Source organism: Saimiri boliviensis, chromosome 7 (assembly GCF_048565385.1).
Source record: "Saimiri boliviensis isolate mSaiBol1 chromosome 7, mSaiBol1.pri, whole genome shotgun sequence".
NCBI lineage: Eukaryota > Metazoa > Chordata > Mammalia > Primates > Cebidae > Saimiri > Saimiri boliviensis.
In genome coordinates this window covers 37,240,550-37,267,042 of record NC_133455.1, presented here as the reverse complement: position 1 = coordinate 37,267,042, position 26,493 = coordinate 37,240,550, and the positions used below count along the sequence as shown (strand labels likewise).

General features: G+C 42.9%; 1 long non-coding RNA gene across 1 annotated transcript in view; it reads left to right on the top strand.

The window, feature by feature from the left end:
- LOC141585086 (uncharacterized) overlaps nucleotides 1–26,493 on the top strand; it is a 54,458-nt gene that overhangs the window by 25,160 nt on the left and 2,805 nt on the right. The window contains exon 2 of the long non-coding RNA XR_012518366.1: nucleotides 19,429–19,556. This is a non-coding gene — a long non-coding RNA (uncharacterized LOC141585086). The remainder of the gene's footprint in view (nucleotides 1–19,428; nucleotides 19,557–26,493) is intronic.

Sequence of the window (26,493 nt, the reverse complement as noted above, 5' to 3'; positions counted from 1 at the left end):
AGGCTATTAATTGCTGCCTGAACTTCAGTTCTTGTTATTGGTCTATTCAGCTTCTTCCTGGTTTAGGCTTGGGAGGATGCAAATGTCCAGGAATTTATCCGTTTCTTCCAGGTTTCCTGGTTTATGTGCATATGTTGTTTGTAGTAATCTCTGATGGTGGTTTGTATTTCTATGGAATCTGTGGTGATAGTCCCTTTATTGTTTTTTATTGCATCTATTTGATTATTCTGTCTTTTCTTTTTTATTAATCTGGCTAGTGGTCTATTTTGTTGATCTTTTCAAAAAACCAGCTCCTGGATTTATTGATTTTTTTTTTTTTTTTTGGGAAGGGTTTTTTGGTGTCTCTGTCTCCTTCAGTTCTGCTCTGATCTTAGTTATTTCTTCTTTTCTGCTAGCTTTTGAGTTTTTTTAATCTTGCTCCTCTAGCTCTTTAAATTTTGATGATAGGGTGCCAATTTTAGATCTTTTCTTGCTTCTCATGTGGGCATTTATTGCTATAAATTTTCCTCTAGACACTGCTTTAAATGTGTCTCAGAGATTCTGGTATGTTATGTCTTCGTTCTTGTTGGTTTCAAAGAACATCTTTATTTCTGCCTTCATTTCATTGTTTATCTAGTCAACATTCAAGAGCCAGTTGTTCAGTTTCCATGAAGTTGTGTGGTTCTGAATTAGTTTCTTAATCCCGAGTTCTAACTTGATTGCACTGTGGTCTGAGAGACTGTTTGTTATGATTTCCATTTTTTTGCATTTGCTGAGGAGTGATTTACTTTCAATTATGTGGTCAGTCTTAGAGTAGGTGTGATGTGCTGCTGAAAATGTATATTCTGTGGATTTGGGGTGGAGAGTTCTGTAAATGTCTATTAGGTTTGCTTGGTCCAGATCTGAGTTCAAGTCCTGGATATCCTTGTTAATTTTCTGTCTCATTGATCTAATATTGACAGTGGAGTGTTAAAGTCTCCCACTATTATTGTGTGGGAGTCTAAGTCTCTTTGTAGGTCGTTAAGAACTGCTTTATGTATCTGGGTGCTCCTGTATTGGCTATGTATATATTTAGGATCATTAACTCTTCTTGTTGCCTTGATCCTTTTACCATTATGTAATACCCTTCTTTGTCTCTTTTGATCTTTGTTGGTTTAAAGTCTATTTTATCAGAAACTAGGATTGCTACTCCTGCTTTTTTTTGCTCTCCATTTGCTTGGTAAATCTTCCTCCATCCCTTTATTTTGAGCTTATGTGTATCCTTGCACATAGGATGGGTTTCTGGATACAGCACACCGATGGGTTTTGACTTTTTATCCAATTTGCCAGTCTGTGTCTTTTGATTGAGGAATTTAGCCCATTTACATTTAAGGTTAATATTATGATGTGTGAATCTGATCCTACCATTTTGATGCTAGCTGGTTGTTTCGCCCATTAGTTGACACAGTTTATTCATTGTGCCGATACTCTTTACCATTTGGTACATTTTTGGAATGGCTGGTACTGGTTGTTCCTTTTTATGTGTAGTGGTTCTTTCAGAAGCTCTTGTAAAGCAGGCCTGGTGGTGATGAAATCTCTGAGTGCTTGCTTGTTCACAGAACATTTTATTTTTCCTTCGCTTATGAAGCTTAGTTTGGCTGGATGTGAAATTCTTGGTTGAAAGTTCTTTTCTTTAAGGATGTTGAATATTGGCCCCCACTCTCTTCTGGCTTGTAGGGTTTCTGCTGAGAGATCTGCTGTAAGTCTGATAGGCTTCCCTTTGTGGGTAACCTGACCTTTCTCTCTGGCTGCCCTTAGTATTTTCTCCTTCATTTCAACCCTGGTGAATCTGACGATTATGTGCCTTGGGGTTGGTCTTCTTGAGGAACATCTTTATGGTGTTCTCTGTATTACCTGGAGTTGAATACTGTCCTGCCTTGCTAGGTTGGGGAAGTTTTCCTGGATAATATCCTGAAGAGTGTTTTCCAGCTTGGATTCTTTCTCTCCATCACATTCAGGTACACCTATCAAATGTAGATTAGGTCTTTTCACATAATCCCATATTTCTTAGAGGCTTTGTTTATTTCTTTTTACTCTTTTTTTTTTTTTTTCTAATCTTGCCTTCTCATTTTATTTCATTGAGTTGATCTTCAATCTCTGATATCCTTTCTTCTGCTTGGTCGATTTGTCTATTGAAACTTGTGTATCCTTCACAAAGTTCTCGTGTTGTATTTTTCAGCTCCATCAGGTCATTTATATTCTTCTCTCAGCTGTTTATTCTCATTAGCATTTCATCAAAACTCTTTTTCAAGGTTCTTAGTTTCTTTGTGTTGGGTTAGAACATGTTCTTTTAGCTCAGAGAAGTTTATTATTACCCACCTTCTGAAGCCTGTTTCTGTCAATTCATGAGACTCATTTTCTATCCAGCCTTGTTCCCTTGCTGGTGAGGAGTTGTGATCCCTTGGAGAAAGAGAAGCATTCTGGTTTTAGGTGGTTTCATCCTTTTTGCACTGGTTTCTTCCCATCTTTGTGGATTTATCTACCTGGGGTCTTTGTGGTTGGTGACTTTCAGATGGGGTCTTTGAGTGGATGTCCTTTTTGTTGATAATGAGGTTATTTCTTTCGGTTTTTTAGTTTTCCTTTTAACGGTCTGGCCCCTCTGCTGTAGGCCTGCTGGAGGTCCACTCTAGACCCTGCTTGCCTGGATATCACCTGCAGTGGCTGCAGAACAGTAAGGGTTGCTGCCAATTTCTTCTTCTGTTATCTTTGTCCCAGAAGGATACTCACCAGATGTAAGCCTGAGCTCTCCTTTATGAGGTGTCTCTTTGGTTATATGGGGGTCAGGGAGCTGCTCGAGGAGACAGTCTGTCTCTTACAGGAGCTCAAGTGCTGAGATGTGAGCCATGTTGTTCCATTCAGAGCTGCTCGACAGGTATGTTTAAGTCTGCTGCAGTGGAACTCATAACTGCCTTTTTTCCCCAGGTGCTCTGTCCTGGGAAGGTAGGGCTTTATTTATAAGTTCCTGATGTGCTGCTGCCTTTTTTCAGCGATGCCCTGCCCAGCAAGGAGGTAGCCTAGTCACAGTCTGCCACCAGAGGTGTTGCTGAGCTGCCGTGGGCTCTGCCTAGCTGCTGTGTGAACTTCCTTGCAGTTTTGTTTATAGAGATATAGTTAGAACTGCCTTGGTAATGATGGTCCACCTCAGTAATGGCAGACTGTCTCTGTAATGGCAGACTGTCTCTGTAATGGCGGACTGCCTCGGTAATGGCAGACTGCCTCAGTAATGGTGGACTGCCTAAGTAGTGGCTGACTGCCTAGGTAGTGGCAGACACCCTTTCCCCCACAGAGCTGGACTGTCCTGGGTCCAACTGTGCTTGCTGTGAAACTCTCAATCCAGAGTGTTTCACGTTGCTGGTCTTTGTGGGGTGGGACTCGCTGAGCCAGATCCCCTGGCTCCCTGTTTCGGTCCCATTTTTCAGTTGAATGGGCAACTCTGTCTCCCAGGTGTTCCAGACACCAGTTGAAATGGCCGTCCAGATTTGTGTGAGTTTTTGTGCAGAGGCCCACTGTGCCCACTGAAACAGCTGTGCTAGAGACTCATGGTGCTTTTCTGCCCAGGAATCTCCTGATCTATGGGCAGTAAAAACTCATTTGGAAATGCGGTGGTCACTCACCCTCTGCATTCTCACTGGGAACTGCACTCCAGAGCTGTTCTTATTCTGCCGTCTTCAACCTTTCCATTGTTAAGTGGAAATTAATCTTCTGGTCACTTCTTATTGGTCCTGCAAGTGGTTAAAAGAACAATTTTGGCTGGGCGTGGTGGCTCATGCCTGTAATCCCAGCACTTTGAGAGGCTGAGGAGGGCAGATCATGAGGTCATGAGACTGAGACCATCCTGGCCAATATGGTGAAACCCCGTTTCTACTAAAAAATACAAAAATTAGCTAAGCGTGGTGGCACATGCCTATAATCCCAGCTACTTGGTATGCTGAGGTAGGAGAATCGCTTGAACCTGGGAGGTGGAGGTTGCAGTGAGCCAAGATTGCACCACTGTACTCCAGCTGGTAATAGAGTAAGACTCTGTCTCAACAACAACAACAACAACCAAAAAAAAAAAAAAAAAAAGAACAATTTCAATAGATCTGAAATAAGACTTAGCCATTTTGTGTTGTGTGTGATAGCCAAAGTGAATCAGTGTTCTTTATATTATTATGAATTTCTTACTCTTCTTATATAGTACTTATTTTTTCAAAGTGCTTTTTGCATAGTACTTTTTTTTTTTTTTTAAATAGGGTCTTGTTCTGTCTGCTGCTCAGGCTGGAGCTCAGTGGTGCAGTCATGGCTCACTGCAGCCTCGACCTTCTGGGCTCAAGAGATCCTCCCACCTCAGCCTCCTGAGTAGCTGGGACCACAGTTGCCCATCACCATGCCTAGCTAGTTTTTGAATTTTTTTGTAGAGACAGAGTTTCACCAACTTGCCCAGGCTGGTCTGGAGCTCCTGGGCTCAACTGATCCTTCTGCCTCATCCAGCCAAAGTGCTGTGATTACATACATGAGCCACTGTACTTGGGCTAATACATTGTATTTTATCTCACTCTCATCTCAGAGGGACGCTGTGGTAATTCACACATATACACATGCACACACACCATTCATTAGGCATCTACAATGTCTCTAATTCTTACAAGGTAGATTTCTATTTTTTCTTTCTTTCTGAGACAGAGTCTCACACTGTTGTCCAGGTTGGAGTGCAATGGCACGATCTCGGCTCACTGCAATCTTTAACTCCCTGGTTTCAGCGATTCTCCTGACTCACACTCCTGAGTAGCTGGGATTACAGGTGTACACCACTACACCTGGCTATTTTTTTTTTTTTTTTTTTTTAAGTAGAGACAGGGATTTCACCTTGTTGGCCAGACAGGTCTCGAACTCCTGACCTTGTCATCAGCCCACTTCAGCCTCCCAAAGTGCTGGGGCCACAGGTATGAGCCACCGCACCCAGCCACAAAGATTTTGTTATGCCTATTTTATAGATTAGGAATCTAAGATTAGCTAAGTCTTTAAAATCACTCAGCTAGAAAGTAGCTACATTGGCATGAGAACTAAAAATTCGCATAGGACCAGTGCCTTCACTTTAAATCCTGCTCTTTTCTTTCTTTCTTTCTTTCTTTCTTTCTTTTTTTGAGACAGAGTCTTGCTCTGTCACCAGGCACGAGGCTGGGGTGCAGTGGCACAATCTCGGCTCACTGCAACCTCTGCCTCCCAGGTTCAAGCAATTCTCCTGCCTCAGCCTCCTGAGTAGCTGGGACTGCAGGCACGCATCACCAAGCCCAGCTAATTTTTGTATTTTTTAGTAGAGCCGGGGTTTTACCATGTTGGCCCGGATGGTCTCTATCTCTTGACCTTATGATGCTCCTGCCTCAGCCTCCCAAAGTGCTGGGATTACAGGCATGAGCCACCACGCCCGGCTAAACCTGCTCTTTTCACTGTAATTTGCTGGATGCCAGATCACATGGAGTATTTGTGGTAAAGGTAAGAGACCTCAGAAGGTCACAGAACTAGTTTTGGAGCTGGAATCAGTTTTGCAGTCTCTTGATTTTGTTCCTGTTTGCCTGTGTAGTTTGTTAGATGTTACTTGCTTGAAAAGAAGTATCAATTGGGTTCATTTTTCACCAAGTCTTCACACACAGTGGTGCCTGTTTGAGCCTTTGATTTAAAAAGAAGTTGACAGTACCTTTAGACTGTATGGATGGCAAGCTACTCCGAGGCTGGACTATGTCTCTAGTTTCCTGAAAATGATTTTCCTCTAGGATTTACAGTTTGCTGGCTTTTAAGACACAATAGAAAACACAATTCTTTCCTAAGCCTTGCAAGCCCTCAGCCGGGCGCAGTGGCCCACACCTGTAGTTCCAGCACGTTGAGAGGCCAAGGTGGGCGGATCACGAGGTCAGGAGCTCGAGACCAGCCTGACCAACATGGTAAAACCCTGTCTCTACTGAAAATACAAAAATTAGCTGTGCCTGTAATCCCAGCCACTCAGGAGGCTGAGGCAGGAGAATCGCTTGAAGCCAGGTGAAGTTTGCAGTGAATCGAGATCACGCCATTGCACTCCAGCCTGGGTGACAGAGCAAGACTTCACCTCATTAAAAAAAAAAAAAAAAAAAAGCCTTGCAAGTCCTGAGGGGGCCCAGCACCAAGAAAAAGGATCTGGTCATTTTCCCAAAAGGTTAGGGAGAAGTTAGGGAGAATAGCTAGGTACAAGACACCTCACACCATCCTCAAATGGACAGAATTTTTGCTAGATATTGTTAATAAGTCAGATTTAATTGATAGATGGGAAAGACCTGAAATAACAGTAGAAAGCGAAGGCCTTTATTCTTCAAATCACTCTAAACTCCAAACTTCCCCCAAATAGCTTCAGTACACATTAAAGCCCAAACCTTTCATCCCTAATGGAATAGAATACATCGCAGTTCACTGAATTCTCTTTCCTTTCAGCCTTCCCTGTCCACTCGGTTTAGACTGTTCTGAGCTGTCAGGCTTCGCAGCGATGGCAGCTCTGCTCACCCTAAGCTTTCCATTTTGGTCAGTTTAAGTCCCTAGGAGCTAACTGCCATCGGAAGGATGAGGGATTGTGAGCTAGCACTGGGCTGTGGGGGAGGGGAGGGCTGATCAGTGAGGACTCCTGTCTGCGGGCGGGTCACCCAGCCGCAAACAAATCTGCTTCACCCTGGGGGGTCTCACCCCTTTTTCTATGTCAATGATCCCCATTTGTCCCAAGTGCCTGGGGTTTCAGGTCCTGGTGAGGCATTCTCATTTATCTTCCTTTTGTTTTCTGCCTTGACTTCTGACAATTATCATTTATTCCGTTCCTTTTAGCTTGGTGGTGAATGCTGAGGCTTTGCTAGCCTTTCAGTTCTGCCATTCAGGCTCTTTCCAAAAATAACAACAACAAAACAACAACAAAACAGGGGTTTAAACACCAGTACCTTGATCTATATCTGACTAATGAGATTGTCTTAGAGTTGGAGGGGATTTTGCAGTCCAGATATTTCCTTGAATTTTCTTCGATGTCAGAAAAGAGTTTTAAAAGTGCTCTTCCAATGGTGGGCCTGAGTCAGATGGCCCCAAATTAGGTTTCTCTCTCATCTTTCATCTTTTAAATCTTTTTGAGGATCTTTCTGTCCTCGCCAAAATGTACAAAGTTTTACAGGTTCACAGACCTTCTCATCTTTTAAACCTTTTTGAGGACCTTTCTATCCTGAGAAAAATGCACCCAGTTTTAGAGGCTCACAGACCTTCTGATACCCACGAATGACTGTCTCCAAATTAGGATTCCTGCCTGTACTAGCATACTTCTGGAGTTCTGAGATCTGATCTAGTATGAAGGCATCAGCAGTGAATGTGGCTTTTGAGATAGAAAAATCTGATTTCCTCTCAGTTTTTCATAATTTTCATAAGCACTTTCAGCCTTATATGTCAGAAAATCTGGGAGTGCTGTGTGCCATGGCATGGGACTCTGTAATTACTCTCCAAATGGCGCTCGGATTTTCCTAGAACATCAACACCAACACTCTGTTAATTCATAGCCTTTTAGAGGAAGTGGAGCTCCAAAATTCCCATTCATTGCATGTGGCAGGAAAGTGACCTCTAGTGGATTTAGCTGGTAGTTTATAGGAAATTCTGGAATAAGGAGCTGTCATTGTGGATAGAGGGACCAGATTATTGAAATTAATCCGCTGTTCAGTTATCTGGGGCCCTGAAGTTTATTTGTGTGCAAAATGTCTGCTTCGTTGCCAAGTGTGGGGCAGATGAGGGACTACATTTGAATGAAGGAAGATTCATCATTGTTTAAACGTGGCTTCAAGAGACCTTGAGTCCCCTGGAACTAAAATTTCTCTAAAGAAAGACCTAGGATTAGGTTATAGATAGACCAACCCACTGGATTGATGTTGGGGGACGAAAAGCAGTCTCTTTGGAATAATAAGCAGTAAGAATAATTTGAAGTCATGATGTACATTTTAGGTAAAGCAATGGAGTGAATATTCCACATTTTATGTTCTGAGTGGTGGGACTGTAGGTGGGAGGAAGAGAAGGAAACTAATATTATTAAAGTTCCAGCTGAGGGCTAAACATTTATTTTATTTTATTTTTTAATTTTTTTCTTTTTTTCTAAAGAAAGAAAGAGAGAAAGAAAAAAGAATAATAATAATAATAAAAAGAATAAAGAAGAGGAAGAAAGAGAAAGAGGAAGAGGGAGACAGAATGGTGGTATTGCTTTATTGCCCGGGCTAGAATGCAGGCTAAGTATGGGTATGCCTGTAATTGTGCTTAATAATGGAGACATGAAAAAAAAATGAGGGAAGAAAATAACAAACAAGGACCAACCAATATTTCATTTAAACTTGTAAGTTGATATGATGTGGTACTGATAAGAGTGTATATTTTGTGTATTTAAAGTGAAGAGTTCCATAAATGTTAATTAAGTTTGCTTGTCCCAGATCTGAGTTCAAGTCCTGGATATTGTTGTTAATTTTCTATCTCATTGATCTGTCTAATATTAATGTTGAAGTCTCCCACTATTATTATGTGGGAGCCTAAGTCTCTTTATAAGTCTTGTATATCTGGGTATTCCTGTATTGGGTGTGTATACATTTAGGATCTTTAGCTCTTCTTGTTGTTGCATTGATCCTTTTATCATTATATAATGTCATTTTTTGCTTCTTTTGATCTTTGTTCCTTTAAAGACTATTTTATCAGAGGCAAAATTTGTAACTTCTGCTTTTTGTTTATTTATTTATTTTTGCTCTCCATTTGGTTGGTAAATCTTTCTTCATCCCTTTGTTTTGAGTCTTTGTGTATCCTTGCATGTGAGATGGGTCTGGATGCAGCATACCGATGGGTTTTGGGCCCATTAGTTGATATAAATTCTTCATTATATTGATGCTCTTTACTTTTTGGTATTTTTTAGAAAGGCTGATACTGTTTGTTCCTTTCTATGTGTAGTGGTTCTTTCAGAAGCTCTTGTAAAGCAGGCCTGGTGGTGATGAAATCTCTGAGTGCTTGCTTGTTCACAGAAAATTTTATTTTTCCTTCGCTTATGAAGCTTAGTTTGGCTGGATGTGAAATTCTTGGTTGAAAGTTCTTTTCTTTAAGGATGTTGAATATTGGCCCCCACTCTCTTCTGGCTTGTAGGGTTTCTGCTGAGAGATCTGCTGTAAGTCTGATAGGCTTCCCTTTGTGGGTAACCTGACCTTTCTCTCTGGCTGCCCTTAGTATTTTCTCCTTCATTTCAACCCTGGTGAATCTGACGATTATGTGCCTTGGGGTTGGTCTTCTTGAGGAACATCTTTATGGTGTTCTCTGAATTACCTGGAGTTGAATATTGTCCTGCCTTGCTAGGTTGGGAAAGTTTTCCTGAATAATATCCTGAAGCGTATTTTCCAGCTTGGATTCATTCTCTTTGTCACATTCAGGTACACTTATCAAGCGTAGATTAGGTCTTTTCACATAGTCCCATATTTCTTGGAGACTTTGCTCATTCGTTTTTATCCTTTTTTCTCTAATCCTGTCTTCTCGTTTTATTTCATCAAGTTGGTCTTTGACCTCTGATATCCTTTCTTCTGCTTGATCAATTTGGCTGTTAAAACTTGTGCGTACTTCACGAAGTTCTCATATTGTGTTTTTCAGCTCCATCAATTCACTTATTTTCCTCTCTAAATCGTGTGTTCTTGTTAACATTTTGTTAAACCTTTTTTCAAAGTTCTTAGTTTCTTTGGATTGGGTTAGAACAAGTTCTTTTAATTCACAGAAGTTTCTTATTATCCACCTTTTGAAGCCTGCTTCTGTAATTGGAACACACTCTTCTGTAATTGGAACTTCTCCATCAAGCTTCTGCTTCTGTAATTGGAACTTCTCCATCAAGCCCTGTTTCGTTGCTGATGAGGAACTGTGGTCCCCTGCTGAGGGAGAGGCGTTCTGATCTTGGGTATTCTCAGCCTTTTTTGGCTGTTTTCTTTCCTTCGTTGTAGATTTATTCACCTGTGGTCTTTATAATTACCGTCTTTGTAATTGGGTTTCTGAGTGGACGTCCAACTTATTGATTCTCAGAGCTGAAATCTGAGCAACCCACTGCGCCGACTAAATCAGCAGCATTAAGATTGATGGTGCTGTTCTGACTGCACCAAGAACCGACGCTCCGAGGCGCCGGCAAAACCGCCTCGCTGGTCACAAGAGTCGCGCTGGTGACCCGTGGGGCTCCTCCGCTGGGAATCTCCTGGTGCGTGAGCAACAAGAATTCATCTGAAAGTGTGGTGTCCTCTCGTTCTCTGCACTTTCACTGGGAGCTACAATCTCGAGCTGCTAGTGATCAGCCATCTTGGCTCTCTCTCTCCACATTTATTTTAATCTTCACAAAAAGCCTGAGAGAGTTTTATTTTCAATATCATCTCCAGCAAATAAATTACTGCATACGATTTGATGAATTCTGACAGGTTCTTCAGTCAAGTGCTATAGGGACCCAGGAATGTACTGATTACCTGGAGACAGAGAAGTGGGAAGGGTAGCACCAGAAAGGAATGAACGTTTGTGCGGGCTATTGTGTTGTCCAGTAGAGTAACCACTAGCCATATGTGGCTATCTAAATTTAAATTCATTCAAATAAATTAAAAGTTCACTTCCTCAGTTGCCCAAGCCATATTTGAAGTACACACTAGTGACATGCAGCTAGTGGCTACTCTGATGGACAACACAGGTCTTTGCAGAAATGTCTTTAAAAACATACTGGAGGGAGGCTGGGTGTGGTGGCTCACATCTGTAATCCTAGCACTTTGGGAGGCTGACGTGGGTGGATCACTTGAGATCAGGAGTTTGAGACCAGCCTGGCTAACCTGGTGAGACCTTGTCTCTACTAAAAATATAAAAGTTAACTGGGCATGGTAGTGCATGCCTGTGATCCCAGCTACTTGGGAGGCTGCGGCAGGGGAATTGCTTGAAGCTCGGGGGTGGAGGTTGTTGTGAGCTGAGATCACACCACTGCATTCCAGCCTGGGCAACAGGACAAGGCTCTGTCTCAAAAAAAAAAAAGAGAGAGAGAGAAAGAAATGTGGTGGGGGAAAGAGTAGGTGTTTGTGTTTCTTAGATTGAGGGAATACCCTGTCAAAAGCACAGTGGAGGAGTGAAATAGCCAAGGAACCACAAGCAGTTCTTTATGGCTGGAATCAATACAGTGTAGGAATGTGTGGAGATAAAGTTCTCTTGGTTTCTTTCCGTATTTCCATTCAATTCTCAGTCTTTTTTTTTCTTTGTGATAGGGTCTCACTGTCACTCAGGCTGGAGTGCAGTGGCGTGATGATGGCTTACTGCAGCCTTAACCTCCCGGCTCAAGTGAGCCTCCTGCCTCACCCACCCAAGTAGCTGGGATTATACGTGAACACCACCATGCTTGCTACTTAATTTTTTTTTTTTTTAAAGACAGGGTCTCCCTATGTTGCCCAGGCTGGTCTTGACCTCCTCACCTCAAGGGATCCTCCTGCCTTGGCCTCCTGAAGTACTGGGAGCAAAAGCATAAGCCACTGCAATGGCTTCAGTTTCTTTTTTTCTTTATCATTATTATTTTTTTTTTCCCGAGATGGAGTTTCACTCTTGCTGCCCAGGCTGGAGAGTAATGGCCCGATCTTGGCTCACCACAACCTCTGCCTCCTGGGTTCAAGCGATTCTCCTGCCTCAGCTTCCTGAGTAGCTGGGATTACAGGCATGCACCACCACACCTGGCTAATTTTGTATTTTTAGTAGAAGGGGGGCGGTTTCGTCAGGCTGGTCTTGAACTCCTGACCTCAGGTGATCGACCTGCATCGGCCTCCCAAAGTGTTGGGATTACAGGCATGAGCCACCGCGCCTGGCCCTTCAGTTTCTTTTGAGGGCTTCTCTTCTACCTACGTCTGAGTTCTTCCTGTAGCTTAGGGCTGTGTGCTAGTTCCTCTCTCTGCTTTTCTGTGCACTCTTGCTGAGGCTCTCTCACTTACCTGACTGCTTCCGTTACCATCTCTATGCTGATTTCCAAATCCCTGTCTCCAGTCTAAATCAGTTTTACTTTGTTTCTCTTTTCTCTGCCCAGCTTTAACCTTGCATTGATCTTTGTCTTTATTTCATTCTTTGTACTCTTTTTGAGATTCTTATTCAAATAAATAGTAGCTGGCTCAGGTTGGGCACAGTGGCTCAAGCCTATAATCTCAGCAATTTGGGAGGCCAAAGTGGACAGATTGCTTGAGTAACGGAATTCAAGACCAGTCCAGCCAACATGGTGACACCCTTTCTCTACTAAAAACACAAAAATTAGGAGGGTGGTGACACACATCTGTGGTCCCAGCTATGGGCTGAGGCACGAGAATCTCTTGAACCCAGGAGGTGAAGGTTGCGGTGAGCTGAGATTGTGTCACTGTACTCCAGCCTGGGGAATAGAGGGAGAATGCTGTCTCAAAATAAATAAATAAATAAAATAAAAACATAGCTGATTCCCCACCCACCCACCGCAAAAGAATTTTGCTCTGTTGCCCAAGCTGGCCTCGACTCCTGGGCTCACCTCGGCCTCTCGAGTAGTTGAGACTATGACTGTCAAATTTATTATCTCTAGTTTGGTTTTTTTGAACATTAGACCCTTGTATAAAACACTTGACATCTTCATTTGGATGGCTTCATAGACGCCCCAAACCTAAAACTAGTGTGCCCAAAGTTGAATTCATCATCTCTTCACCATGCCCAAAATAACTTCCGCCTCCTCCATTCCCATCTTGAAGAATGGTAGTGCCGAATCCTCAGTTGTTGAAGCCAGAAACCGAGATGCCATTCAAGCTGCCCCTCTGTCTTCCTCCCACCTCACTCCTCCCTCCAGTCTGTTACCAGGTCTTCTTCGTTCTACCTTTAAATATCTATCTGTCCTGCAGGCTTTCAATCTTGCTTCTCATCCACAAGTCATTCTTCATAGAACAGCTAGAGTCTTTCTTGTGAGAGAGAGAGAGAGAGAGAGAGAGAGAGAGAGAGAGAGAGAGTGTGTGTGTGTGTGTGTGTGTGTTTCTCCCAATACCTTTAAGTCAATGTTTTTTTTTTTTTTTTGAGACAGTCTCACTCTGTCGGCCAGGCTGGAGTGCAGTGGCTCTATCTCAGCTCACTGCAACCTCCACCTCCTGAGTTCAAGAGATTCTCCTGCCTCAGCCTCCCAAGTAGCTGGGATTACAGGTGCCTGCCACCATGCCTGACTAATTTATTTATTTATTTATTTTTTGAGACGGAGTTTCACTCTTGTTACCCAGGCTGGAGTGCAATGGTGCGATCTCGGCTCACCGCAACCTCCGCCTCCTGGGTTCAAGCAATTCTCCTGCCTCAGCCTCCTGAGTAGCTGGGATCACAGGCACGTGCCACCATGCCCAGCTAATTTTTTGTATCTTTAGTAGAGACGGGGTTTCACCATGTTGACCAGGATGGTCTCGATCTCTTGACCTCGTGATCCACCCGCCTCGGCCTCCCAAAGTGCTGGGATTACAAGCTTGAGCCACCGCGCCCAGCCTAATTTTTTTATTTTTAGTAGAGACGGGGTTTCACCATGTTGGTCAGGCTGGTCTTGAACTCCTGACCTTGTGATCTGCCCGCCTCAGCCTCCCAAAGTGCTGGAATTACAGGTGTGAGCCACTGCACCTGGCCCAGAGTGACTTTCTAAAACACAAATCTGATTAAGTTATTCCCTCATTTACACCCACTGAATGACCTTCAGGACTAACTCCAAACACCTTTAGCTGAGTTACAGGCCTGTGTGATTTTGGCCTTGTCTACATCTCAGGTCTTAATTTTTTCTCCTCACATCAAGATCACTTCTTTCCTGAGCCTTTGCATTTGCCATTCTCTCTGCTTGGAACATTCCCCTTCTTTCTTTGGCTAACATGCCACCCACTCATCCTCCAGCTCTGAACTGAGGTGTAAAGCCCCCTAAGACAGCTTTCCATTCCTTTCCAGGACTGGCTTTCTGTTCTTTCCAGGGCATAGTAGGCTATGAGAACTATGAAGGCAAAGACCAGGTCTATTTGGTTCTGCACTTTTTTTTTTTTTTTTTTTTTTTTTGAGATGGAGGCTCGCTCTGTTGTGCAGGCTAGAGGCTGGAGTGCAATGACACAATCTCTCTGCTCACTGCAACTTCCACCTCCTGGGTTCAAGTGATTCTCCTGCCTCAGCCTCCCGAGTAGCTGGGATTACAGGCATGCACCACCATGCCTGGATATAATTTTTGTATTTTTAGTAGAGACAGGATTTCACCATATTGGTCAGGCTGGTCTCGAACTCCTGACCTCAGGTGATCCACGTGCCTCAGCCTCCCTCCCAAAGTGCTGGGATTACAGGCATGAGTCACTGTACCTGGCCTTGATTCAGCATTTTATCACCAGTGATCAGCACAGTTTCTGGAGTACAAAAGGTGCTCTTGTATAAATATGTATGTAATATAGTGTTTATACAGGAAGAAATATTTGTTGGATAGATGCATGAATGGAGACAAAGACCAGGCTGGGATTTTATGCCATGCTACCCCACCGAGATATTTTTTCTTGTAACTGATGGGGAGCTAGTGAAGGATTTTCAGTGGGAAAACAACATAAACATTTGCCTTTTGGAAAAGTCCCCTGCTGATGCAGATTATGACTGGGATGAGGATGAGGGCTGGAAGCTAGAAGCAGCAATACTGAAATGTTATCACAGTAATCCAGGGAAGAAATCAGGACCTGAATTAAGATAGTGGCAGTGGGGATAAAGATGAGTTGATTTTGAGAGACAGAGACTCAGAATGATGGCATCTGGTGACTATTTAGTGGGGTGAGTAAAAGAGAAGAGTTCAAGATGACTTCCAGATCTTTCTTTCTTTTTTTCTTTTCTTTTCTTTTCTTTTCTTTTCTTTTCTTTTCTTTTCTTTCTTTCTTTTCTTTCTTTCTTGGGTCCAATATTTACTTTTAGGAGTTTGGGACAGAGTTTCATGCCATTTCTTAGGCTGGAGTGCAGTTGAGTGATCTCAGCTCACTGCAGCCTCCACTTCCCAGGTTTGAGTGATTCTCCTGTCAGCCTCCAGAGTAGCTGGGGTTACAGGCACACACCACCATGCCCGGCTAATTTTTGTGTTTTTTAGAGACAGGGGTTTGTGATACTGGCCAGGCTGATCTAGAGCTGCTGACCTCAGGTGATCCACTCACCTTGGCCTCCCAACATGCTGGAATTAGAGGTGTGAGCTACCGTGGCTGGCCTGACTTCCAGATTTCTTTTCTTTTTTCTTTCTTTTTTTTTTTTTTTTTTTTTTTTTTTTTTTTTTTTTTTTTTTGAGATGGAGTCTCGCTCTTGTTACCCAGGCTGGAGTGCAATGGCTCGATCTCGGCTCACCACAAGCTCAGCCTCCTGGGTTCAGGCAATTCTCCTGCCTCAGCCTCCTGAGTAGCTGGGATTACAGGCATGCGCCACCATGCCCAGCTAATTTTTTGTATTTTTAGTAGAGACGGGGTTTCACCATGTTGACCAGGATGGTCTTGATCTCTTGATCTTGTGATCCACCTGCCTCGGCCTCCCAAAGTGCTGGGATTACAGGCGTGAGCCACCGCGCCCGGCGACTTCCAGATTTCTAACTGGATGAATGAGTGATTCACAAATACTTGAGGAGGGTCTGGTGGAGGAAGTCACGACTGAAGATGATGAATTCTGTTGGGAAGTTGATAAATCTGGTTACCTCTAGGTTATCCAGATGAACCTAACAGGAAAGAGGTTAGAATTGAAGATAGAGATTTTGAGTCATTAGTGTAAGAGAGGTACTTGAAAAATGCAAGTGAAGGTGAGAAATCACCCAGTGACAAGATAAGAAAGTCAACAATGGAACTCTAGGGGATACTAACTTTTTTTTTTTTTTTTCCCAGACAGTCTTGCTCCGTCACCTAGGCTGGAGTGCAGTGGTGCTACCTCAGCTCACTGCAACCTCCACCTCCTGGGTTCAAGGATTATAAGTGTGCACCACCACTCCCAGAGAATTTTTTTTATTTTTAATAGCGACAAGGTTTCACCACATTGGCCAGGCTGGTCTCGAACACCTGAGCTCAAGTGATTTACCTGCCTTTGCCACCAAAGCGCTAGGGTTACAGGCATGAGCCACTGCATGTGGCCAGTGATATTGACTTTTGTTTTAAGTTATTTTTAAAAATGTGGCCGGGGACAGTGGCTCACTCCTGTAATTCCAGGACTTTGGGAGGCTGAGGTGGGCTGATTGCTTGAGTTGGAGACCAGCCTGGGCAACATGGCAAAACCCCATCTCTGCTAATAATACAAAAAAGTAGCTGAGTGTGGTGGCTTATGCCTGTGGTCCCAGTTACTTGGGAGGCTGAGGTGAGAGGATCGTTTAAGTCCAAGGGGCAGAGGCTACAGTGAGCCAGGATGGCACCACTGCACTCCAGCCTGGGTGACAGAGTGAGACTCTGTCTCAAATAAGATAACATTTAATAACTTTATTAAGTCTCTTCTATGTGCAAGGCATTGTGCTTGGTAGTGTGTCTATGTGTATGCAGATGGGGAAAGGAGATGATAAGGAAATAAAAGTTTCTCAATCTTTTAGTCTCTTTTTCTCTCTCACCCTAAGTCTGTACCTTGTAACCAGCTCAACTGGACAACCAGAAAAAAAAAAAAAAAAAAAAAAAAAAAAAAAAAAAAAGGCAAGATCCATTCATATACATTGCCCAGGGTCCACCCTGGTTCCTTTTCTTGCTCCAGATTGTGTTTCCTGCCATTTGGACTTGCATTGATCTTGATTACCCCAAATGAATTCTTAGAACTCTTTAAGAACTTGGACTTGCCTTTCAGAATGTTCTTACTCCTAGATGCTTTGGGGAAGGTACCCTCCTCCAATTCTGAGTATAAGGACCCAAACCCTGGCAGCAACTAGCTCACTCTTACATCAGGAACAGCCAGTTTGGACTTCCTTTTTAAAAATTTTTTTTGAGATGGAGTCTTCTTGTGTTGCCCAGACTGAAGTGCAGTGGTACAATCTTGGCTGCAATCTCTGCCTCCCAGGTTCAAGCAATTCTCCCACTTCAGCCTCCCAGGTAGCTGGGATTACAGGCATGTGCCACCATGCCTGGCTAATTTTTGTATTTTTAGTAGAGACGGGGTTTTGCCATGTTGGTCAGGCTGGTCTTGAACTCCTGACCTCAAGTGATTCACCTGCCTTGGCCTTCCAAAATGCTGGGATTACAGGCACGAGCCACCACACCTCGCCTAGTTTGGACATTTGGTTTGGGCCTTTTGTCTATAACAGTCCCTCCTACCCTGGCCCCCTGTGTCCTGGTATCTAGTCTTGTACCTGTGAGCCTATTTTCAAGTCATCACTGCTGGTGTTTGTTCTATACTTAACATGTAGACAAGATTTAACTCTGTAGGGCTCAGGCTTCCTTAGTTAGGGCTGACCCTTAAGGAACCATGCTATGGTGGGATCCATACTGTGCCTTCAATATAAGGCAACTGTAGATTAATAATTAGGATGCTTTTCTCAAAGAAATAGGGAAGCTCAATATCTAATATTCTCTCGATTAGCATTTAAAGATGCTAGTAAGCCAAGATTTGTCATATTATTTGCTGTCCAAGCATGCTTAAATTTGATGCATTTTTCTAGTATTTAAGACAAGAACATAGGGATTTATTATCAGGACATACAGAACACTTAAAAAGCCTAAACAATGTGTTAAAATATAACAGGAAAAAGAAGTTATGTGTGAATTTCCTGACATGCTAAATTATAGACGTTTGCCTGCTTGGGTCAGAATTATTATCTCATTTCTTTCCAGCTGCTGCAAAAATCCTCCAGAGACCCATGTTTACAGCTGTGGCCATTCATGATCTGAACAATAGCAATCAGTGATCCTGTTTAGTGAATAACAGCTTACTGTTACTGATGAATAACAGTTCGTACAGTGTTTATAACATGAGCTGCCTATGAAGTGGCATCCAAGAGGAGTTAAGGGTTAGTGGGTATGAATGGCTTAATGAAAAATTACACTTCACAAAATACTTCAAGTCCAGCTGGTGGTAGAAGAAATCCATCTGGGAATTAAGCTCCTCAGGAGTTTAACAACTGCGCTAGTTTAGGTTTGCCATGATTGAGTGAATCCAGGGTAGAGGGTTCAGGCCAGGCACCGAGGCTCATGCCTGTAATCTCAGTGATTTGGAAGGTCTAGGTGGAAGCGTTGCTTAAGACCAGGAGTTTGAGAGACCAGCCTGGGCAACAACGTGAGACTCTCTGCCTCCCATCTCTACCCGAGCCCCCTGACAAAAGAGTCAGCCAGGCATTGTGGGTTGCACCTATAATTCCAGCTACTCAGGAGGCTGAGGCAGGAGGATCCCATGAGTCCAGGAATTTGAGGCTGCAGTGAATGATCTTCACACCACTGCACTCCAGCCCGGGTGCCCAAGTGAGACCCTGTTTCTTTTTAAAAAAAAAAATGGTGAAAGGTTCTTAAGAGTAGAAAGCAGCATCTGTCTCCTTGGATTTAAATACTTTCTGATTTTTTTTCCCATGGAATTACTTCCTTAGTGCATTTTACCATAAGGGGGTGCTCTGGGATCATCGTTTTCAGCAAAGCAGTGGTCTCTTCTGCTCTGTTAACTGAAAAAAAGGCAAACATTTATTCTGCATCCCATCTGTATTCACTAATCTTCAACAGGTGTCCATTTACATTAAAAACATGAAAAGAAATGAAAACTATTTAAAATGTAAACAACCAATGTCTGACTGCTAAGGAAAAGACAAACATTGAAAACTCTTTTGTGTGGGTACATGTTTTCTTACAGAGATTAGAGCCGTGTGAGGTGGCTCACATCTGTAATCCAAGCACTTTGGGAGGTCGAGGCAGATGGATTACCTGAGATCAGATATTCAAGACCAGCCTTGCCAACATGGTGAAACCACATCTCTACTAAAAATACAAAAATTAGCCAGGTGTGGTGGTGCATGTCTGTAATCCCAGCTACTTGGGAGGTTGAGGCAGGAGAATCCCTTGAACCCAGGAGGCAGAGGTTGCAATGAGCAGAGATCATGCCATTGCACTCCAGCCTGAGCAACAAGAGTGAAACTTATCTAAAAAAAAAAAAAAAAAAAAAAAGAGGGAGAGAGGTTAGAGTCACAGTGAACTGAAGCTGCACTGGATTTCTTCTGGGTTAGGAACAGAAAGCCATAAGGGATTTGCATTTGTCCTTTTACTCTTTTTTTGGGGTAGCATTATTTTAACTATATCTTTCAGCCAATGTTGTGGAGATGCATTATGATTGAAATTGCTTTCATACAAAGCTCTGTCAGTGTTAACCCATGCTTGAGGGAAAGGCATAGGAATCAAGAATTACAAAGTAGTTTTATTCTCATCTCTGTCACATTTATGAATCCATATTTAGGTTTTTCTTTCTTTCTTTTTTGAGATGGAGTCTTGCCCTTGTTGCCCAGGCTGGAGTGCAATGACATGATCTCAGCTTACCTCACTGCAACCTCCACCTCCCAGGTTCAAGTGATTCTCCTGCCTCAACCTCCCAAGTAGCTGGGATTACAGGTATGCACCACCACGTCTGGCTAATTTTGTATTTTTAGTAAAGACAGGGTTTCTCCATGTTGGTCAGGCTGGTCTCAAACTCCTGACCTCAGGTGATCCGCCTGCCTCAACTTCCCAAAGTGTGGGATTACAGGCATAAACCACCACACCCGGCCAATTTTTAGGTTTTATTGCTAAGTATATGTGGTAAGGAGATGGAGAGGAAACTCAGTTCTGTTTTCAAGTGTTTGAGAGAGGCAATCAGAAGCAATCATAGCTATTCTAAGCACAAGATGTTGTGAAGGACAACCAACTCGTCAAGGTCACCAACAGGACATTTGCAGAAATGGCCACAAGATGGAGGTCAGAATAGTGAGTCCTCAATGTGTGATCCAGAGAACTCCCTGGGTTCTATGGCAGCATGTTAGAAGGTGCTGGTTCCTTCCAGCCTGGGTAACAAATAGTCCTGGTATACAGCACAGGGACTGGGAGAATTGTTACACCTTTGCTTATGGAGAGCAATTCTGTCTATATGCATTCTCTGAACTCACCTCCTTTGGTAAAAGTAGAGGAGGCTTCTTTAGTCATCTTCATGACCATTTAACTCCATATACAAAATAAAAATTTGACTGAGGATTTACATAATTTAACTTGGGATATTTTATGAGAGAATAATGACTGGTTATCAGTCTTTAGTATCCTTGTTATGCCAGTACTTTTTAATAATTCAAGATATATTCATACCAATATGTACTTTTTTTTTTTTTTTAAGATAGAGTCTTGCTTTGTCTCCCAGGCTGGATGGAGTGCAGTGGCATGATCTCAGCTCACTGCAACTTCTGCCTCCCAGGGTTCAAGTGATTCTCCTGCCTCAGCCTCCTGAGTAGCTGGGATTACAGGCATGCACCACCATGCCTGGCTAATTTTTGTAGTTTTAGTAGGGACAGGGTTTTTGCCATGTTGGCCAGGCTGGTCTTGAACTTTTGACCTCAGGTGATCTGGCCACCTTGGCCTCCCAAAATGCTGGGATTACAGGCATGGGCCACTTCACCCAGTCACCAATACCTGCTTTTAAAAAATACTTTTTCCTGTTGTGGGCAGTGGCTCACCCCTGCAATCCCTTCATTTTGGGAGGCTGAGGCAGGTGAATTGCTTGAGGTCAGGAGCTCAGGACCAGCCTGGGCAACATAGTGAAACCCTGCCTCTACAAAAAATCCAAAATTAGCCAGGTGTGGCGGTGCGCACCTGTGGTCCCAGCTACTCTGGAGGCTGAGGAGGGAGGATCACTTGAGCCTGGGAGAGCTAGGCTGCAGTGAACTGTGGTTGTGCCACTGCACTTCAGGGTGGAGGAGCCAGACTCTGTCTCAAAATCAAAACACACAAAAACACCTAAAAACATTGAAAAATAATATTAAGTTTCATTTCCTGGAATTAGTTTTCTTCATGGTATGTGTGTGTGTGTGTTTCCTAGAGGTGATACAAGAAAAGGAGGAAAAAGTAGCTCTGGGTAAAGGAAAATGTACATGAGTTTTTCTTTAGGTTTAAAATTGTATTTTCCTTGTTTTTTTCCACCCATTAAAAAAAAAAACAAACTCATGTTTCTTAGACTCTTGATTATGACAGAACATCCTAAGGAAAAGACTTTCTTTAAGAGTTTAATATTAGAAGCCATAAGAGATTACCAAATGGTGACTATCTAAAACAAAGCAAAAAATTGTTTTCAGTATTTGTTTTTTTGCCCCACCTTCCTATCTGTAAATGTAACAGTTTTAAGATTGATTGATTTTTTTTTTTTTGTTTTTTGAGCCAGAGTCTCACTCTCTTGTCCAGGCTGGAGTGCAGTGGTGTGATTTCTGCTTACTGTAACCTCTGCCTCCTGGGTTCAAGCGAGTGTCCTGCCTCAGCCTCCCAAGTAACTGGGATCACGTGTGCATACCACCACGCCTGGCTAATTTTTGTATTTTGCATTTTTAGTAGAGACAGGGTTTCACCATGTTGCCCAGGCTGGTCTCGAACACCTGAGCCCAAGTGATCCCCTCTCCTCAACCTACCAAAGTGCTAGGATTACAGGCATGAGCCACCATTCCCGGCCAAAAGTTTTAAGATTTAGAGTAAACATATACTCCACTTGGCTGATAGTTGTCCCATACATTTTGTGGGGTGAACAAGCATCAGATGGGGATGTGCAGTGGCTAGATTGGCCTCCGATCTGCACACACATTGTCCCGCCCCTCCCCCCCATTAATCCTTCGTGCAGAGGAGAGGCTCTGGGTGCAGTTTTAGGGCAAAGGGATGACCAAAATATGTGGGTGTGCATTTGGCCAAAGGGTTAGTTGAATTTGGAGCAGAGATACCAGCCTGGAAATAGGTCACATTTAATGAAAAATGCACAATCATCATGGCTTTGTGGGTTTCAAAGAGGTGATTCCCAGCCATAGCGAACACAGGGGAGAAGGAGGCATCTGTGTGGAACTGCTTTAAAACAGAATTCCTGTGGATCCTGACTGCTGGCGTGGCGGGACTCACCAGAACCTCTTAGGAAATGAGATAATGGGAGTTTGCTAGGCATAGTTGAGTTTTTTGGATTGTTAGTCATAAATCTTCAAAAAAGAAAACAAAATTCCCCTATCGTTTAAATAGAGGAATGACTTCAAAATAATGACTGTCTGTACCAGGAAAAAATCCAGGGGCAAATGTGTTTTCCCATCACATGCTGAGAACTGTGAATAAGCAGAGACATGAAATTTTTCTCATTCTACTTATAAAAAAAAGAATAATGAAGAAAATAAAGTGACCAAAGTATCTCTAACTCTGAGTGTTAAACAGTAAGATATAAAGCTCTCCTGCAGCTGGGCATGATGGCTTACGCCTGTAATCCCAGCACTTTGGGGAGCCTAGGTGGACAGATCACTTGAGGTCAGGAGTTTGGGACCAGCCTGACCAACACAGAGAAATCTCATCTCTACTAAAAATACAAAAAAATTAGATGGGCATGGTGTCAGGTGTCTGTAATCCCAACTACCCAGGAGGCAGGCAAAGGAGAATCGCTTAAACCTGGGAGGCGGAGGTTGTGGTGAGCCTAGATCGTGCCTTTGAACTCCAGCCTGGGCAACAAGAGTGAAACTCCATCTCAAAAAATATTAATAATAACAAAATGAAACAAAATAAAACTTTCTTAGTGCTGGGCACCAGTGGCCCACGCCTGTAATCCCAGAACTTTGGGAGGCCAAGGTGGGTAGGTCACCTGAGGTCAGGAGTTCAAGACCAGCCCGGCCAACATGGTGAAACCTCGTTTCTACTAAAAAATACGAATTTTAGCCAGGTGTGGTGGCGAGCATCTGTAATCCCAGCTACTTGGGAGGCTGAACAAACAACGAACAACTCTCTTAGATACATACTTTATTAGAAGTTCTTCTATTTCCTTTCAAATATGTGTACGTGTGTGTGTGTGTATGTTTTAATATATTGGTAATCATCTCTAAGTACATAAGCAACATAACTGAGGTTATTTTTTTGAGAGAGACATAAAAGATTAGACTTAACCACTTTAAACATGGAAACAAGGCTATTTGGCAGTGTTAGCAAAATTTTTATATTATTATTAAGGCTAGCTATTGATTGCAAACAGAATACAGCAATGGAAAGTGTCTTTCAAAAGGGCAAGTATATTAATGAAGGTATTACAATGAGAATAAGGAAGTTGATAGTTTATTCTGCTTTCTGCTGGTTACTGTTATGACTCATAACATCAACCCATTCCTTCAGAAGAGCTAGAATAGTGAGGGGCCCTGAAATTAGGACATCAAAGAAGAATTAAAGGGTCTTGGAATTGTTGAGTCTGAAAAAGGCAAGACTAGAGGAGTCCAGAAAAGGAAGAAGGATCGGGCTGCTTTAGGATGGGCCTTCCAGGTAGACTATGTTCAGTGAGTGGAAATAATAGGGATCAGGCAAATTTTGGTTAAACATTAAGCTCTTCACTTGCAGAACCATTGGCCATTTGTAGAGGAGATTCAAATAGTAGGAAGATACCATTAATAGGATGAAGTCTATGAGAGCAAGATACACCTTCAACTTACCAAAACCCTGGGAGTCAAATTCAATGTATTTGCAAAGAATGTCAAAATAAACAAGTACAGAATCAAACAAGTATTAAAATAACCTTAGGCATACAATAAGTGTTATAAAAGATCTTGCTTCTTAAGTATTTGTTGAATTTGAGTAGGTTTAAAGTGATAAGCCCAGAAATATTTTTATGTATTTTTCCATTTTTAGTATTAAGCCTATCATTTTCTTTCTTTCTTTCTTTTTTCTGAGATAGAGCTTCACTCTGTCACCCAGGCTGGAATGCAGTGGCACGATCTTGGCTCACTGCAACCCCTGCCTCCCAGGTTCAAGTGATTCTCCTGCCTCAACCTCCTGAGTAACTGAGGTTATAGGTGTGGGTAACCATGCTTGGCTAATTTTTGTATTTTTAATAGAGATAGAATTTCGCCATGATGGCTAGGCTGATGTCAAACTCCTGGCCTCAAATGATCCCCCCGCCCTGGCCTCCCAAAGTGCCACCTCACCCGGCCAGCACTTTGGGAGGCCGAGGTAGGTAGATTGCTTGGGCCCTGGAGTTTGAGACCAGCTTGGGCAATGTAGTGAAACTCCATCTCCAGCCTGGATGACAGAGTGAGACTCCATCTCAAAAAAAAAAAGTGCTGAGATTACAGGCATGAGTCACCATGCCTGGCCAATTTTTAAGACTATGCGTAAGGATTGCTGGATTGAGGGTTTTTTGTTGTTGTTGTTTGTTTGTTTGTTATTGTGTTTGAGTTGGGGTCTTACTCTGTCACAAAGGCTAGAGTATAGCGGTATGATTGTGGCTCACTGTAGCCTCAAATTTCTGGGAATAAGGGATTCTCCCACCTTAGCCTCTTGAGTAGCGGGGACTACAGGCACACCTGGCTAAATGTTTAAAAACTTTTTGTAGAACAGAAGTCTCACTATGTTGCCCAGTCTGGTCTTAAATTGTTGGGCTCAAGTGTGGATCTCAGTTTTTGGTAGAAAAATCTACTTCTAGGTTTAGCCTCTTTTTAGATTATTATGACTAACAATGTAAAAAACAACCCTTCTGGGTTTTAGTGGCTACTGGAATAAATGGAACTCCTCCTTGTTACCTTTGCTATGAGCTGCAGATAATTGAATCAAGAGCCAGTGATTTGCTATGTCTGCCTTAAATAAAAGAAAAATGACTTTGAAGAATCTCTTCTTGTTCTTTTCACAATAAATGGTGCTGGGACAATTGGGTATCTACATGGGGAAATATTGAACTGACTTCAACTTTATACCATAGACAAAAATTAATTCCAGGTATGTGAAAGCTTTTTTTTTTTTTTGGGACAGAGTCTCACTTTGTTGTCCAGGCTGGAGTGCAGTGGTGCAATCTCAGCTCACTCCAACCTCCACCTCCTGAATTCAAGCAGTTCTCATGCATCTGTCTCCTGAGTAGCTGGGACTACAATCCCTTTAAAATGGGAACAAAATGCTATTTGGCAGTGTTAACAAATATTTGGTATCATTATTATGGCTAGCTGTTGGCTATGTGCCAATATGCCCAGATAATTTTTGTATTTTTTGGTAGAGACAAGGTATATTAGTTCATTTTCACGCTGTTGATAAACACATACCCGAGACTGGGCAATTTATAAAAGAAAGAGGTTTAATAGACTTACAGTTCCATGTGGCTGGGGAGGCCTCACAATCATGGTGGAAGGTGAGGAGGAGCAAGTCACGTCTTAAATGGATGGCCGCTGGCAAAGAGAGAACTTGTGCAGGGAAACTCCCCCTTATAGAACCATCAGATCTTGTGAGACATATTCACTGTCATAAGAACAGTACAGGAAAGACTTGCCTCCAGGATTCAGTTACCTCCTACTGGGTCCCTCCCAGATTTGGGTGGGGATACAGCCAAACCATATCACAAGGTTTCACCATGTTGGCCAGGCTGACCTCAAGTGACCTGCCCACCTCAGCCTCCAAAAGTGTTGAGATTATATGCATGAGCCACCATGCCTAGCCTATAAAGCTTTTAGGAGATAACATAAGAGAGTACTTCAATCTTATGAAATGATTTATTAAACAAGTCACAGCCAGGTATAGTGGCTCACTCCTGTAATCCCAGCACTTTGGGAGGCCAAGGCCGAAAGATCGCTTGAGCTCAGGAGTTTGATTCTAGTCTAGGCAACATAGTGAGGCCTCATCTCTACAAAACAAAACAAAAAGCCAGGCATGGTGGTGCATACACCTCTACTCCCAGCTATTCAAGAGACTGAGGTGGGAGGATCACTTGATCCTGGGAGGTTGAGGCTACAGTAAGCTGTGTTCACGCCACTGCACTCCAGCTTGGATGACAGAATGAGACTCTATCTCCAAAACAAACAAATCACAGGGCTGGGAGTGGTGGCTCACGCCTGTAATCCTAGCACTTTGGGAAGTTGAGACAGGTGGATCATCTGAGGTCAGGGATTCATGACCAGCCTGGCCAACATGGTGAAACTCCATCTCTACAAAAAAATATGAAAATTAGCCAAGCATGGTGGCAGGTGCCTGTAGTCTTAGATACTCAAGAGACTGAGGCAGGAAAATTGCTTGAATCTGGGAAGTGGAGGTTGCAGTGAGCTGAGATCATGCACTCTAGCCTGGGCGATAGGGTGACACTCCATCTAAAAAAAATATGATATCTAGAGTTATCAAGTCAATATTTTGAAGTATTTAGAGGAAAAATTAATATCCACCCCTAACTTGTAGTAGGGGTTTATATTTCTGATTTGCCTGAAATCCTACAAGAGTAGATTATAGGTGAAATTATAAAATTGACCAGAAAAGTGGGCTGGGCGTGGTGGCTCATGCCTGTAATCCCAGCACTTTGGGAGGCCGAGGCAGGCAGATCGCCTGAGGTCAGGAGTTCAAGACC